Here is an 18,383-nt window from a genome sequence, read left to right on the forward strand (position 1 = left end):
TCCTTCCCTCCTCCTCCTCCTCCTCCTTCTTCTTCTCCCCTGCCTCCTCCTCCTACCCTGCCTCCTGCTTCTCCTCCTCCTTATCCTCTGCCTCTCCTCTTCCCCCTTTATACAGTCCAAGCTGGTCTTAATTCTATGATCTTCTTGCCTCAGCCTCCTGAGCAACAAGATTGTAGGCTTCCATGGTTGTATCTTGGTTAACCTTCCAAACGTATTCAGTCCAAATCTGTTGATGTAAGGATGATTTAGTCATTGGCTAAGAGCAATGGAGGTTGGCAATGGAGCTGGGATGTAGCTTATCCCTTCCCGGCACTGAGAAGGCAGAGGGGTAAGTTTTCAAGGGAAATTTGAGGTATTAGTGTGGAAAGAAAGGAGGAGGATGCATGGGGGAAGGCCAGTGATGTGTGCAGAAGAGACACTCCTTGGTGCTGCTCTCAATTAGATGGAAAAACAGACCGTAGGACTCAAGCAAGGAGGCTGAAACCATTCATCAACCTCAGGACAAAGGCCTTGACCTACCAGGCCCCTGGTGACCTAGAGGTCATCTTTTACTGCCACCTGGGCTTCCTTCTTGGGAATCCTCCCTACTTCCTCCCTGATGCCTCTTGAGTTGCTTGAATGTGGGAATTTATCTGCCACGCAGCACCTACATGGTGTGTCTCTTGTCATTCCTCTTCAGGCTACCTCCTCCTCCTTCGCCATCTCCAAGGCTTCCTCCCAACCAGCTCAGCCTTCTCAGATGCATCCTTTCTTAGCTCTACCCCTATCCTCCTTTACAATCCTGTTTAAGCCTGATTTTTCTATTTAGGGAACCCTATTAGTTTCCCCCTCCCAAATCTTCCTTTGCAACCTGTTTAAGCCCGATCTTCCAGTTAGGGGACCCCATTTACCCTTGAGAGCTGTGGTGTGAGCACCTCACACGTCAGACTCTGTTTGTCTCTCGAGGAACAAAACAGTGGACAAGGACAGCCCCACCCCCACCCCTCACTGGCTCACTTCATGCCATAGAGGACACCAGCAGGACAGCACAGGTTGCTTTTCCCAATTTCATCACAGAAGCCACAGGGTAATAAAGCTGTTAAGTAGATCCTGGAGCACTTCACTTGAGAGTCAGCCTTTAATGGGGATGCTAGGTCCTGCAGCCAAACATGGAAGCTTCCATGTTCTAAGCTTGATGCAAAAATGCCTGACTCTCAAGTGCAATGCAGAGAACAGGTGTCTGTGGATGCTCGGTCACAGATCTGCCCCAAGGCTAAGGGACAGTCACAGGGGGTGTGGTCAGAAAGAGCCAGGGGTAGAGAAGCACTCGGAAGCTCCCAGCGGCTGTAATGGAAGGTTTTCCTCAGATTTCCAATGCTTAAAGTTTGCATGCAGTAGGTGCCCCATGAGCGCTGTTTAAAAGTGAAATCCACCTCTCTTTCCCTCTTCCCTCCTCTACTCTCCACACTGCTTTAGAGCCACCCCATTCTGAGGGACAGGGATTTTTTTTTTTTGCAACACCCCATTTTGTAACAGGAAATTCATATTCCAGCAGAACTGGAAGATCCCAGGTACAACTTCAGTACCACCCCAAGCCTTCCTGGTTGCTGTCTTAGCCTCTTCCTAGTACACACCCAGGCCTGAGGCAGTGATTCTTAAATCAAAGAGTGAGGCTTCCTAGCTGACATCTAGGGACACCAGCAGTGTGCTGCAGGACTCTGTGTATCAGGCATGTGTGTGTGTGTGTGTGTGTGTGTACTGGCAGGCAGAGGCGAGATCACAGCATTCATCAGATTTCCAAAGCAGTGGGGGCAGTGAACCACCTTAAGAATAACCAGCCCGCACTCTTTCTTTCTTCCTTTCTTGTCCTTTTGACAGACACAGATGCTGACACGCCGCTGCCTCACATCAAATCATCTCAATATCTGGTTTTGCGTGGAGCCAACGGTTCTCTCCAGGACATCAGCTGTTGGCAGCCTCCATGGGTCTACCCCATGTTGGCTGCTTCAGTCCTATTCTGAAGAACCTGAATCCTAGAAGGAACAGAGGATCCAGCAAGTGCCTCCCTAGACAAGATAAATACCGGCTGCAACATAATCCCGGCACGAAGAATGAGGCTACTGTTGGAATCTCAAGGTTCATTTTTTTTTAACGGAATCATAGGGGCACACCCAGTTGGAATTCTGGTTTTCACAGTCTCTTTGCTTGTCAAACTTAATATCAAGGAAAATAAGCTAATTTGATTTGGCCAAGACTCCTGCAATGTGGAATTGATATCAGAGGCAATGACCTTTGATGTTTCGTATAAACAGCGCTTTCCCCTGCTGTGGAATAATAAACAGCACCTTTCTCCCCGGTCCTCAGCACCAAAAGCAAGAACACAGGTCTCCGCTTGTGGCTCACGGAATTCACACAGGCAGCGTTTATTGGTTCAGTGCGTGGAACAGGGCTTGTCAATCGGCACTGGTGTTTAAAGCTGACAGTTCTCCACCCCGTGGGTCCTGGGTCCTGTGAACTGCTTGGTAGCATCCCCAGACTCCACCCTCTAGATGCCAGTAACAGCTTCGCAGTTTGGATAATTCTAAAGCATTCTAGATATTGGCAAATGTCCTCTGTCGAACAGGGTTGTCCTTGGGAGATGTTCCGAGAACCATCAGCCTAGTAGCAGTAAAAGGGTTGACTGTTTCCCTTTCTCTTCCCTCCATACCTCACAGTTCAGCAATGGCCAGAGCCTGGGGAGGAGGCTTTGTGAAATATCTCTGCTGAGCCCTCTTGCTCCCAAAGGCTGCAGACCTGCCTGAGTAAGGAGACAAACTTCTGTGGACTTCATGACAGTCCTTCTTAATTGATTTCCAGGTTTAAGAATTGCGTGGCCCCTGGGGTATACACTCCCTGCTCTCTCCTCTAAGCTCCAGGATACCCGTGTCCAAGCCGAGCGAGGCAGGCTCAAGTCAATGATGTCTGTCTGTGGGAGGCTTGTCAAATCAGCTCATGAGAGTTGATGGCTGAGTCTTCAGGAATTCTGGGGGCCATTTGTAGACATGTCAGGAGCTTGACTCTCTCCCCAGTAAGAGCACAGCCATGTGCTGTCTAATGGAGAGGACAGAATTAGAGAAAAAAAGCATCACTAAAAAAAAAAAGAAAAGAAAAAGAATTGGTGTTGTAGCCTACCATGAAACTACGTATGTGCATCACTTGTGTCTACACACCAGTACATGTTAGCCTACTGTGGGCAGTTAGCTGTATTTAACCATGGAAAAGAGACAGTAAAAATGCTGGGAGTCAGGAATAATTTACATCTCTGGCTGCTACCATCATGCCTGGGTTCTACTGTTAATGGTATGCTGTGCATATGGTGTTGTGTGTTTATACTCAAGTGGCAGATGCCTGGTATCAGTTTTCTGGTGTCTCACCCCTGCTGGCCAATTAAGTGTTTATTGTCACAACAGCGATTCAAGTCCAGACTTGAAAGCAAAGGGGAGGGGACAGCGACTACTGTCTTTCCCATTTCCATTTCCTCTTGCTTCTTACTTAAGAAATTCCAGTTCTGTTTGGCCTGGCAAGGATTCCAGCCAAACAACTGGGTTTCCTGCCTTAAATGTGCTCAAATGACATCGCTCACTCCAGTAGGACCCAGGCGGAGAGTACTGGAGGTGCCACCCCAGAAACTCTTTAAACAGCAGACTAATTGGCTACAGGTGTTCACTCTCCACCATTTTCCTACTCCCCGTTTAGATCTAGGGCGCTGCCACAGCTTGGATAAGTGTGCTCCAGAGGCCTGTGAGTTGAAGGCCTGATCCCCAACTGGGATGCCATTAGAAGGGGGTGGAACCCTCAGGAGGTGGGACGTAATGAGAGAAAGTTAGGCCATTGGGGATATGCCCTTAAGGAGTCATCTTGGAGATAAGGACATATGCTATGCCCACCGTGTCATTTTTGAAGCAACAAAGTGACAGACGAGGGTCACACATCAAGGATGGCCAGACTGACAGACAGGAAGTACTTAGTTCTTGATGATATCACCGTCAGTGTAACAACCAGGGATCTTCATCCCAACCATTTGTTGATGGACCAAAGGAATATACCACTGAATTCATGCCCTACCCGAGACTCCAGGGAAAGCAAAGGAAATGTATGAACCTTCATGCAACTCTTGGAATCGCTCTAAGAGTTAGATGAGGTAATGCTGTAGAAAACCTGTAGAGTTCTGTTACACAGAAGTTCCCAGCAAAATCAAGCTGCTGCTACTACTATCTTATTCTGTTAGGCTGAGCAGTTCCACGTGTGCATGCTTGCCTCTCCTCTAGCCGTTTTCTCTTCAGGCACAAAGTCCACAACCCATTCACTCGCCATCCTTGTTTTCCACTGTGTGGCCTGGGCCACAGTAGCACTAATAATTTTCATAAAAAACAAATTAGTTATTCTTTGTTGGGGGTACAACTCATAACTCCATTCTTTAGCAACAGCTTAATTTAATTAATGCTTATTGAACTATCCAGAATAATAAGACAGCAATGTTGTTATACAACGAGGCAGACATAAATGTCTCACTTATGCTTGGAGATTGGTGCAGAATGAGTCATAAGTAAAAACCTTTATGGCTCCACCGTACCTTAAGGAATTCATACTCAAGTTGGAAAGCACACAACTGCAATGTGTGGAGGAGAACCCCAGGGGTTCTCCAACCAGGATGAACTCCAGCTTGCAGCAGGAATATGGAAGTAAAGGGAGATAAAGAGGCAAGTCTATAGAAGAAGATGCAGTGGCTATAAGGCTGAAGCTTTGGAGGAGAGCAGGCTGTGGTTGCCATGAGAACCAGGGGCAGATAATGTCAGTAGAGAAGGAAACACTAGTTCTTGCTTTGGAAATGGATCCAGGTGGAAGGTTGAAAAGCTGGGTGGCAAGTTTGACTAAGAGACATACAGGGGAGACATTGGAGACTTAAGAGCCAAGATGGGTGTAAGTGGAATCTGTATACACTCATCCAGAAGCCACACAGAGATCCGTTGGAAAGGGAGCAGAGGTGCTAAGGACCCAATGAGCTGGCTATGAAATAGCCTCCCGGGGCTCTGTAAGCTGATCCTTTGCAGCATCAGGGACAGTAGATAATTTATATCGCTTTCCTCAGTGTCTTAACCAATGCCTGGCAGTCTTTCTGGATTCGACGCTCCATGGAAGCAAAACACAGATCTGTCTTCAACACTGGTGTGAGCCTTTATTAGAAGATAGAGAATCAATGACTAGACGTTGGAAGCTGAAATGGCTCAGAAAGGACCCAGGGGTGTTTGAGCGGTATCTTCTGCAGCTCTGAGAACATTGTTGGCCTTGTAGTCACATTTTGAGGAGGCCAGTCAGTGCCCAGCCCTGGAAAGACTGGCAGCCTCTCTTAGTTGGGTTTAGCGTCTAGGCTTCTCCAACGGAGGTGTAGGTTCTGCTGCACTTGGCTTTGTGACCTTCGGAGATGCTTGCCTTCTGCAGATTCCACTTAGCATGAAGTTGAGTCTTTCACACCACTGGGTGGAGAAGAGCGATTTGTTGGACACAGACTACACATCAAGACATGCAGCTCAGGGCTCACTCTCCATTTTCTCATTTAATCTCCAGGGAAGTTTTGAGAGGGCAGCAAATACCTCGCCTGTGGACCAATCTAGACTCTACATTTTCCTATGTGGGGATCTTTGTCTCTGTGCCCCAGATACTTCATTTGTAAAAGGTGGGCAATAGCATTTCTTTATATAATGATGGCAATCAGTGGCAACCCAAAGCCAGTTCCAAGTGTTGTAGACCTTTGTAAGAAGTATTGAGTCTAAGGATTGTCTCCCTATAACTTGGGACTAATATTTTCTTAATAAGATTTTTAAGTGTTTTTAAATCAATTTATTTTTGTGTATAAGTACCTTGTGTGTATATATGTGTGTGTGTGTGTATATATGTATATATGTACATATATACACCTTCATATGTGTATATGTATACATCTATATATGTACCTATATGCACATACATGTGTGTATGTGTAATATATGTATGATTTATATCATATGTACATATGATATATGTCATATATATATATGTAAATTTCATGTGTATGCAGTGCCAAGGAGGACAAAAGAGGGAAGCATTCAGAACCCTTGAATTTGGCATTATAGATGATTGTGAGCTGCCGTGTGGGGGCTGGGAACCGAATCCAGGTTCTCTGAACAGTAGCCAGTGCTCTTAACCTCTGAGCCACGTCTGCAGCTCCTGCACGGACTGTTGGAATCACTTCCTTTCCTGTAACTTATGTCTATACAATTTCAGGAGGTCTTTGGCAGCTCTTTCAAGGGGAAGTACATGTGGTGTGTGAAGAACAACTGAGAATGAGCACTATCGTGGCGCTTAACAACTGGTCTCCATCTGAGACATGCATTGAAATGAGTCTGTCCTGGACCCAGCACAGAATATGGCTGTGTGAATCAAATGGTCCTGGCCAATCCCTGGATGTGGTGGCTTGATGACATCACCTGATGCTGGAGATGGAAGAAACTGCCCCTGTTTCCAATAGCATAATGTTTGACAGCACAAGTTAAAAACCTAGCTGGGAAGCAATGCACAGAGACTATGACAGGCGCAGCCAGTGCAGAATCACGGGTACTGTACGTTGAGACATCTGGAAGCTGTACATTTGCTTACAGCAGCCATGCCACAGACATGTGAGCGCTGAACCACACTGTGTCAGGACAGCATCTCTCAGCCCTCAGAAGCTTGTCTTATGAGAACACTGTCACATGTAGGCCTGTTCTCCACGGAGATGTCTTTATACATGTATCATTGTTCAAGAAGCAGAGGTAGCTGGAGACGAGGCAGAAGGATCCTGAGTTCCTGGGCAGCTTGGCCCACAAGAGTGAGCTCCAGGACACGGTAAGGCTATATCAATACAATTTAAAAGAAAACGAGGGCTGGAGAGAAGGCACAGTGGCTAAGAGCACTGACTGCTCTTCCAAAGGTCCTGAGTTCAAATCCCAGCAACCACAACCATGTGTAATGAGATCTGATGCCCTCTTCTGGTGTGTCTGAAGACAGCTACACTGTACTTACATATATAAAATAAATAAATCTTTGGGCTGGAGCGAGTAGGGCTGGAGTGAGAAGAGGGAAAAAAATCCCAACTGAACCCAAACAGAAGATGAACAGAAGGAAAGGCAAGGGCTGCACATGTTGGTCTCCTTGTCTCCCATGGCAAAGGAGGTGTGAAGGAAGCCATTGTGCCATACTGAAATAGCATTGAAATGGGAAGGATTTCCTTTCTCTTCAACCCACTGTCATTTAATACGAGGCCAAGTCTGCCGACCAGACCCCTCCTGCAGTGGCTTCTCAGATGAAAGGCTATTTTCTTTTGGGTTATAATGATGCACGCCTCCAGGCAAGGTTGGCTGCTTGGCTGTTCTCCGCTCCCTTCCCTCCTCAGCTGTACTTGATCTGGCACATTATCCTGGGAGCAGGAAAGTCCACCCACCCCTTTAATCTGCAGAATCACAGCGGCATGTGCGCTTTAAAACCCCATCGCTTGCTTTTCATCTCCAGCCCTCAGTTTTAGCCACTTCATTTGCTGAGTTCCTGTGAGCTTCCTATTGATAATTGATAGATCACTCCTTCCTTCTCGACTTCCTCTATTAGTTATTCCAGGAAGTTGGTTTGTGTGTTGCGTGTAACCCAATAGTTTGGTGAATATGGGGCTTGCTAGCCCGCCTGTGTAAATCAATCCTGTCCAGCAGGCCCTGGGACCAGGAAGCTATTAGGTTGCATCTTGGCTGGCTCCTCTTCACTGAAGCAGCCTACAGAGAAGCCTGGGGACTTCCTCTTGCATTAATGGCTAGGAGTGGCCATCTGTGAGAAATCATTGATGCCAGGCGTGGCTTCTCCTGGAACTCTCACCCTGTCCAATAACCCCACTCCATCAGTAACCTAGGTTTGTAGAAGTGTTGGGAAGGATGCCTCACTGAGGACACCTGGTCCTAAGACCCCGATTCCTCAGCCATCAGTTGTTCTTAAAATTTCCCCCAAGAACTCTAAATGACACAGCAGGTACCTCCAGATGCAGCTAACTGAGACACGGGTATTACCCACAGACTTCCTTTAGTTTGCCCAGAAGCCGGAAGTAACCAAATTAACAAAAAAGCTGAAAGTCATATTTCAAAATTCAAAGATTTTTGCATCTTTTAAGAAACTATATCTCTGATTGGGCCTGGTGGCATATTCCTTTAATCCTAGGAGGCATAGGCAGGTGGGTGTCTGTGAGCTTGAAGCTGGCCTGGTCTACATAGTGAGTTCCAGGACAACTAGGGTTATGTTGTGAGACACTGTCTCAAAAAAACGCTATTTATCTGTAAATATTTGGACAGTGTCTATTGTTGCACTGAAGACACTTCCAGCCTTCCTTTCCTCGATCTGCCTTCATTAGTCCTCCATAGCTGTCTAGAAAATTTTACTTATATAGTTTTGTGTGTGTGTGTATTTGTGTAAGACCAGGGTCTGGCTTAGTTCACCTAGTATCACTGTGGCCAGCAAGATCCACTTCCTGAAGAGATATAACTTGTTTGGACATTTCCCTGATTGGCTTGTATATGTGCAGAACTGTAATGTTCTCACCTTAAAAACAAGAATTTTAAAGTCATATTATGTGTGTGTGTGTGATTGTGTGTGCCACAGCATACACGTAGAGGTAAGAGAACAGCTTTTGGAACTCAGGTCTCTTCCTTCACTTGGGTCTGGAGGACTGACCTCCGCTCATTCAGCTTGGCCCAAGTCTCTAACGTAACTGAGCCATCTTGCCAGCCCGCAATGTCTTCTTGATGGATGGTTTGTTTGGGGAGCATGACATGACTGTCTGGTTTGGGCAAGTTTGATTGTAAGTCTATTTTGTCAGGTATTAGGGCAGCGACTCCCTCCTGCTTCTTCCTTCCTCCCCTCTGCTTGGAACACCTTTTCCAGCCTTCCATCTGAAGTCTCTTATCCTGAGGTCCAAGGAAGAGCTCGGTGTAGGAGGAGCTGGGAAGATGACCCAGTGGGTAAGAGCACTTACTGTGACCAGGTGCCACTGGGAAAGGAATTTACCTCCCACTCTAGCTCAGGCAAGAAACACTAATTAAGCCTTACACACAAAGGACAGCAAGAAAGGAAGGGGACCTGTTGGGAGAAGGGTGGACTGGAGGAGTGGAAGGAACGAATATTCGTTACATAAATGTACAAAACTGTTAAACGATATGTTTTTAAGCATTTGCTTTGTAAGTATGAGCACCTCAGTTTGAATCCCAAGCACCTACACAAGGAGTTGTGTGTACCTGAAACCACAGCATCAGAGGCTAGAGACAGGTGGATCCAAATAGGGCATAGGTCAGCTAACCTTGCCAAAATGGGAAGCTTCTGGTCCATCGGAGACCCTGTTCCAAGACTGTTACACAGCAGACAACGGAGGAAGCCATCCAGTGTCCTGCTCTGCACAGAAGAGCACATGCATCCACATACTATATGCGTGTACCCCCCACCGCAATAGAAAGAAGATCTTGACCTTAAAAGCTATGTGGTCACTTTCTGCTTTCTTAGTAACTATGGAAACAGAATGGGAGGAGGAGTCCCAATCTAGAAATTTCCATTTCTAAAAATGGAGACAAAAAATATAGAGTGGTCGAAAGCAAAATAGTGATGCATTTATGGGTGGGGGGAGGGGTGGCTTATAAAAGATCATTCATGGGCGCGGGGTGGGGGGAAGGCGCAGCTTATAAAAGGATCACAGGGAAGCTTCTGGGGTAGTGGGTAAGTTTGCCCCCCTTGATTTTAATGCTGTCTACCAGAACTCATTCAGTTGTACTTTTATAGTGTGTGATGCATTAGCTGTCGGCCATGCCCCAATAAAGCCATGAACCATGTCAATCACTTCAAGTGAGGCTGGAACTCAGGGTGTTGAACAGGCTAGGCAAATGCTGTAACCACTGAACCATATGCCCAGTTCTAATTTCTTTCTTTTGGGGGGGGGAGGTAGTTTAAAACAATGTGATGTAAAAAAAGCATCAGGAAAAAAGGGGGTGCGGTCTGTGTGTGAATGTCTGGACAGATCAATCGCCAGGGGAGATGGGGCCCCAGTGTTCCACTGCATGGCTGCGGTGTTTCCTTGGATACATTTGGGAGTCTGGAGAAGTTTCAGGGCACTAAGGTGCTCAACACTCCTTTAGAAGAATAAATCTGGCAGATCAAAGATGGCTCCAAGAGCATACTGGGCAAGGGGATATAATGGAAAATAATGGGCTCTGAACTGAGGAGTAAATTTTAAGAATCTAGAAGAAATTATGCTTTAGAATTATTTATTTTTACAATTGACATGCAACAATGCATGTATTTATAGGGTAAACTATGATTATCTGTCTATCTATTTATCTATCATCTATCTTTGTAATTTATCACGATTCATGGGAGCCCTCTAACTCCTCAAATCTATTATTTTTATGTCTTCTAGCCAATTTGAAATATTATAAATCACTCTAGTGCCTAGTTCCTCAACTGAGTCTAGAGCAAACCCAAGGCAATAGCTCTTCCTAGCTGAGTGTTTGTTTGTTTGAGATAGAGTGTCACAAAGCCTGACTAGCACTGCACTCTCTATGTAGCAGAGGCTGGCTTTGAACTCCTGATTCTCCTGTCTCCACATGCTATGTGATGGCATTATAGGTATGTGACATCATACATAGCTTCTAGCTGTACCTACTATATGACCTTAGTCTCCACCCCATTTCCACATCTTCTTACTCTCTAGTGACCACTGCTCTAGGCTCTTCTTCCACTTCGTCCATGAGATCAGCTCTTGTACTTTCTAAGTTTTCTTCATTTGTTCGCCTGTCAATAAAACCTTTGGTTGATTGCATATCTTGGCTATTGTAGATAATGCTTCAATAGACATGGATGTCACTTCCCTTGATGTGTGTCTGTGTGTGCCAAGATTGCAACATCCCCTCCTACAGAGAAGTTCTTTAAGTAGGGAGTTAAACAACTTGAAATCTCCCAGGAAGTCCCTGAAATGGACCAGATTCACTAGACCTCTCCCTTGCTGAATGAACAATAAAGCTGCCGAGAGTCACTCTCAGACAAGACAAGGTCAAAATAAGACTCTAAAACCAGACCAGTTTCCTAGAAGAAGCAGACGTAAGCGGAGCTGCTTGGAAGAGGTTTAAACCAAATGAGTCACTTGGAAGGGACATTCTCAACCTATTGAGTTGCCTGCGGACTGTGCAGTATGCTCCAGGTTTCCCAACTTTAGTAAGCTGTCACCCAGGTGAGGTGGGCTTTGATGATATGGCTGTCTTTGGGTGGTTTCTGCTCTTCTAAGTAACCCCTCACCCATACTCCTGTAGGTAACCCCAATAAAACTCACTATAAGGGTCTGAGAATCACTGAAGGAAGACCCCAGACTTAAATAGTCTGCAAAAGCAAAGAGCATTTATCCTGCAGAAAAAAACCATTATCCAGTGGTCAACCATTCATACAAAATGGTGACAGTAAGAGAAGCTTGCAAGCTCCTTTTATGCAGGGCTATGAGGAGAATTTTCTAGAAGGGTTAGGTAACCTCTAACTTGATTGGCAGCAGTGATATTACTATATTTTTGATTGGTTGCTATATTAGCTATTATATTTGGTGAGACCTTAAAGAATTCCAGGAGCAGACCCAATTTAGGGCTTGTTAACTCTCTAGGCCAGATGTCTCATCCTCCAGGACTCAGCTCCAGGCTCACCCTCCCTCTTGGTCAAAGATCAGGGCTGCTATTGACTAATGACCCATTGTTTGTGGTGCAGTTCTCTCAAGGAGTCTTGCCTGCTTCTTTGGGAAACTGAAACTCAAGACCTAACATGGCTGCCTGTTCTAAAATGGAGCGGGTTAGGTCGCCTCACTCTCAGGTTCACCAAATTGTTCTTTGGCGGTATTGGACTTCAGTTGTAGGCTCCCTGTCTGGGGTGAGTGGACATCTGCTGAATCTCCCTAGAAGTTTTGTTCCACAGGATGACTTCCTGGTGTTGGTTCTTTCCCTCTACCATGTGGGTCCCAGGAATTGAACTCAGTTCATCAGTCATGGAGACAGGCACCTTTACCCACTGACCCATTTTGGCATCATGTAGGTAGCTCTTCAACACAATGATCTCATCATCTTTGACAATACACCTGTCAGTGAAATGACTTCATTATATTCTGTTTCTAATTTATAGTTCTGTTTCTAATTTCTTGAAGAAATACCAACCCTTTTCTTCAATTGCTGTAGTAATTTGTACAGCTGATAGCCTAGATGGAGAGCTGGTGCATAAGCAATAACTTAATTTGTCTACCATTTCCTGATTTCCCTTTTCACAAAAAGTTGAATATCAGAAAAGTGTTATCCTTATGTTTTATGTAACCTCCATAACACATTTTAATAGTACATTTGCATAGCATTATGGGAGTGAAACAAGATGTGGTCCAGTTGCCATGGTGACTTAGAAGACTAGAATGCAGCTATCTAGAAAGAAGAGTCGGCTGTTTAGAATGAGTGAAGGACAGGAGGATGCTGAGTGGGATAAGGCAAAAGTTAAAAAAGATGTAAGTTGAGGGCTCATAAGAACTCTCTCCCTTAGTCAAAGGCATAAGGAGTGACTTCTCTTTGGACACCCCAAAAACAACTCATGGCTTCAAGAGACTTGCTTTTGCTCTAAAGATCACAAGAGTATATAGATGTACATAGATTCTCATAGGCCAAGACTTCTAAGATTCAAAAAAAGAGGAAATGTCCAAAGACTCACAGACTGAGCCCAGCTCAATAAAACTTTACACAGACCTAGCAGGTCCTGGGTACTTGGGTGACAATGATTGGAAGCAAAATGAAGTTGAAGGAAAGCCAGCAACCATCAGGAGATGGAAGCATGAGTTTCTGCCTTCAGAGAGAGCTGAGATCTCCCCTAAACTCCTCGATAGATATTGTGGTAGGGGTGGATCTGTGCTGACCTCAAGGCTGAACGGTTTCTAATTAGTTGCACAGTGATGGTTCAGCGTTCATTCTCCAAATTAAAGATTAATGGCTATCGAGGGCACTGGCATAGAGTTGTCTTGGCAAATAGTTTGAAATAATGTAAAAGAAAAAAGTCTGTCGACTTAGGCTAGTGCTATGAACACACATTCTGGGTGGATCAAAGGCAGGTGGCGGGAGGTGCTAGCTACGTTTACTAAAAGGGAATAAGACACAGAGGATGACTCTCAGTGGAATTCCACTTCTTTTAACAGAAGAGCCCCTGGTGCTGCTTGATGCACCTCTAGGTGTTTCCAGAAGTGAATGGGGGAGAAGGAGTTTGAAACAGTAAGGAGGGAACAAGAGGGCGAGAAGGAAGAGGGTTAGGAGGAAGAGAAGATTAGGAGAACAGGCATGTCCCAAGTGATTTCCTTCAAGCATGCTAAACCATGAGCCAAAGTGCTCCAAAGTGTTGCAGCAAATTCAAAGGGAATGTGCACACACACACACACACACACACACACACACACACACACCAGTAAGCACACATACAAACACTACTATCTCTAAGTCAGCGTTATGTTCCTTTCGATGAATAGCCATAATAGAGCACAAATACAGCTTGCCAATGCATAAGAAGCAGGGAGAGTCCTCTGTCCCCCTGGGTGTGAGAAGTTGTAGAGTCCCCAAGAGGAGCACATGTCCTTCCTTGATGACTGGAGACCCTCCATTTGCAGGCGCAGCACATGCTTCAGTTCAACCAGCCATGTAGCCAAGACACTTGAAGAGAACATGGTATGTGTGCGCTAACACCCACAGGTTGTTTGTTCTTCACGACCAGTGCAGTTTGTCTCCAGGATGCCTATGTTGTCGGATGTTGTATGTCACCTAGAGACGGTTCAAGCTTAGATGAGGATGTATATGTATCATTCATATGCAGATTCTGTGCCATTTAATGTAAGGTTTTTTTTTGTATCCATAAAGATCCTGGAACCAGTCTTTAGTGGATACGGAAGGATGACTGTAATTTTGCCTATTTACAAATGAAAGAAAAAAAATCAACCTAAACAAAGAACTCATTTTTCTTTCAGTTATATGAACTATGTTTTCTAAAGTTCTAAATTTCTATGTCAGATAGTTGTTAAGCCCTTTGTAGCTACATGAACTTAATGAGCCAAGTGGTATTTGCTTCTTTTTGCCCAGAGGCACAAGAAACAGAATGCTGTGATGCTCAGGGCTCTGTGAGCAGAGAGAGTCCCTGATCTTCAGGGCTACCTTGTTCCTGCAACATTTAATTCTTTATCACTCCTGTTCTTGGAACATTTAATCCTTTACCATTTAAGTTTTACAGTGGCAGTATTAGTTAGGTACTGTTACTCACTTATTTTTGCTTTCAAGAAAACAAGATCCATGAAGATGAGCATCCTGCAGCTAGTTAGTGCTAGGAGAAAAATTGAACTTAGACCAGTCTGACGGGATTTCTGTGTTTCTAGTCATTCTGCTCACCCCTCAGATATGTGGTTTGTCCAGTTAGCATGTCCAGCCTTAACACTGGGAAGTCTCAGGTTTATTGTATGACCAGCAAGGATACATCAGGGTTTCATCTTACTGAAGCAAACCACAGTATTACCCTTTAGTTCGCAATTCCCCAACGTCTGATGGTTGACTCCATGGAGTACAATGCCTTCTGACTACAGTCCCCGATGGGCTCTTCTTGGGCATCAGGAGTTATTTCTTCTGAGCCATGAGGAAATCTTGGAGGCACTAAAGACAGAAACAGGCACCGTGGTCGCAGCATGAGAACTGAAGAGTATTTCAATATTAGAAATCACCTAATGAGACCCTTATGATACTAAGAGGAAACAAGCTCATGGGATTGTGGTAAGTCAGGGTCTAAGGCACAGGAGCAGGAACGGCCACAGCTCCTGTATTAGAAGCCACCTGGTGAGAGTCAAGTCCAGGAGCAAAAGAGTATGGAAGTCCCAGTTGTCATCTCCAGACAGCCTTCAGGATGACTGTCAAAGCCCCTCTTCTGCTATGTGTTATTACCCCTGACATCTGGCATATATGCAATTCTGTGGTCCTTATCGTGACCAAGAAGTGTTTCAGAGCTTTGAGTATTTGCATTTACCTAATGAAGTATTTGGGGGCTGCTACCCAAGTCCAATCATGAAAACTTTTCACTTCTCAAATACACCAAGTTCATATATCCCCATGATGATCTTACTTAGTGTCCTTGTGCACGCCACTTTGCACCCTAAGAGCATCATAAGCACATCACAGCAATAGAAACCCCAACTAAGACAGAGAGATACTGATTTTTTTAAATTAATTTTGTACCCAGCCACTTTGCTGAAAGTATTTATCAGCTGTAGGAGTTCTCCTTGGAATATTTAGAGCCATTAATGTAGAGTATGATATCATCTGAAACTAATGATACTTTGACTTCTTCCTTTCCAACTCACTGTCCTCTTGATGTCCTTCTGTGTCTTATTGCTCTAGCTAAGACTTCAAGCACTATGTTGAATAGATATGGAGAGAGCAGACAACCTTATCTTTTTTCTTGATTCTAGTTAACTTGCTTTGAGATTCTCTCCATTTAATTTGATGTTGCCTATAGGCTTGCTATAAACTGCCTTTATTATGTTTAGGTATGTTCCTTGTATTCCCAATCTCTTCAGGACTTTTATCATGAGGGGATATGGGATTTTGTGGCAGAACTTTTCAGCATCTAGTGAGGTGATCATGTGGTTCTTTTTTTTTAAGTTTGTTTATATGGTAGATTACATTTCCTGATTTTCATATTTCAAACCATCCCTACATCTCTGTGATAAAGATTACTAGATCATGGTGGATCATATTTTTAATGTGTTCCCGGATTCTGTTTGTAAGTATTTTATTGATCATCTTTGCCTCTATATTCATAAGGGAAATTGGTGTGTAATTCTTTGGATTTCTTGAGTCTTTATGTAGTGTGGGTACCAGGGTAACTGTGGTCTCATAAAATGAATCAGACACTGTTCCTTCTGTTTCTGTTTTGTAGAATAATTTGAGGAGTATTGGTATTAACTTTTCTTTGAAAGTCTGATAGAAGTATGTGCCAATACTATCTGGCTCTGGGCTTTTTTCCCCCATTTGTTTGGGAGACATTTAATGACTGCTTCTATTTCACTAGGAATTATAGGTCTATACCTAGTATTAATTTAGTTTTTGGTAAGTCGTACCTATGGAGAAAATTAGCCTTCCATTTTAGATTTTCCAATTTTGTGGCATATAGGTTTTTAAAGTATGTTCTTATGACTCTCTGGATTTCCTTAGTGCCTGTTGTTATCTCTCCCTTTTTGTTTCTGATTTTGTTAATTTAGGTATTCTCTCTCAGAGTTCTAGTTAGCTTGCACAGGGTTTTTCCCCATCTTGTTGACTTTCTCAAAGAACCAGCTCTTTGCTTCACTGATTCTTTGTTTCTATTTTATTGATATCAGCTCTCAGTTCAATGACTTCTTGCTGTCTACTCCACTTATCTGTGATTTCTTCTTTTTGTTCTAGAGCTTTCAGGTGTGCTGTTAAGTTGCTAGTGATGAGATCTCGACATTTCTTTTTATGCAGGTACTTAGTGCTATGAATTTGCCTAATACCTTTCGTTGTGTGCCATAAGTTCCTGTATGCTGTGATTTCTTTTTCATTGAAATCAAGGAAATCTTTACTTACTTTTTTTTTTCTGGTTTGATCCAGTAGTCATTCAGTAGAGAGGAGTTGTTCCATTTTATGAGTTTGTAAGCTTTCTGTTGTTGTTGATATCCATTTTTAATCCATGGTGGTCTACTAGGACAAAGGGAGTTACTTATATCTGTTGAGACTTGCTGTGTATCTGAGCATGTGGGCACTTTTGGAGAAAGTTCCGTGAGAAACAGGTATATTCTTTTGTTTTGGAGTGAAATGTTCTGTAGATATCTAATAGGTCCATGTGGTTTATAATGTCTGTTAGCTCCAGAACTTCTCTGCTTAATGTCTGGGTGATCTGTCCATTGATGAGAGTGGGGTATTGAAGTCTCCCACATATCAAGTCAATTGTGATACACAGTAGTAGTGTTTTGTTTGTTTGTTTGTTTTTTTTTTACCAACTTGAGTGCCCTTGTATTTAGAGCAGAGATATTAAGAATTGAGACATTATCTTGGTGGACTTTTTCTTTGATGGGTATATAGTGTCTTTCCCCATCTCTTTTGATTAGTTTTGATTTGAAGTCTATTTTGTTAGATATTAAAATGGCAGAACCAGCTTGCTTCTTATGTCCATTTGTTTGGAATATCCTTTTCCACCTCTTCACCCTGAGGTAATATCTATCCTTGACGTTGAGGTTTCTTGGATGGATGCAGCTGAAGGATGGATCCTGTTTTTGCATCATTTGGTTAGTCTGTATCTTTTGATTAGGCAGTTGAGAACATTGATATTGAGAGATATCAATGACCAATGATTGTTGATTCCTGTTATTTTTGTTGCTGTTGTTGTTGGTGTGTGTATGTATGTATCTGTATGTTTTCCTTTTTTGATTTTGCTGGTGTGAGATTATTTATTCACTGTATTTTCATGTGTGTCGTTACCCTCCTTAGGTTGGAGTTTTCCTTCTGAAGTCTTCTGTAGAGCTGGATTTGTGCATAGATAATGTTTAAATTTGACTTGCTATCCAATTTCTTATTTTCTCCCTCTAAAGTGATTGAAAGGGCTGGAATGGCATCTTAGAGTCTGCAGCACATCTGTTCAGGCCCCTCTACTTTTAGAGTCCCCACTGAGAAGTCAGGTATAATTCTGATAAGTCTGACTTTATATGTAACTTGGTCTTTTTCCCTTGAAGCTTTTAATATTTTCTCTTTGTTCTGTATGCTTAATGCTTTGATTATTATGTGCCAAGAGGATTTTCTTTTCTGGTCCAATCTGTTTGGTGTTCTGTATGCTACCTGAACCTTTATAGCAACTCCTCTTTAGGTTAGGAAATTTTTCTAATATGATTTTGTTGAAAACATTTTCTGGGCCCTTGACCTGGGATTCTTCACTTTTCTCCATTCCTATTACTCTTAGGTTTGGTCTTATGTCACAGTGTCCCAGATTTACTAGACGTTTTGTGTCAGGAAGTTTTTAGATTTAGCATTTTCGTTGTTGTTGTTGTTGAATGCATTCACTTTTTAAAAAAAATTATATCTTCAGTGCCTGAGATTCTCTCTTCCATTTCTTGTATTCTGTTGGTGAAGCCTGACTCTGATGTTCTTGTTCAAATTCCTACATTTTTTCTTTTCCAGAATTCCCTGTTTGGGTTTTCTTTATTGATTCTATTTCCAGCTTCAGGTCTTGAACAGTTTTGAATATTTCTTTACACTGTTTGTTTCTGTTTTCTTTGATTTCTTTTTTTTTTTAAT

Source organism: Mus caroli, chromosome 13 (genome assembly GCF_900094665.2).
Source record: "Mus caroli chromosome 13, CAROLI_EIJ_v1.1, whole genome shotgun sequence".
Lineage (NCBI taxonomy): Eukaryota > Metazoa > Chordata > Mammalia > Rodentia > Muridae > Mus > Mus caroli.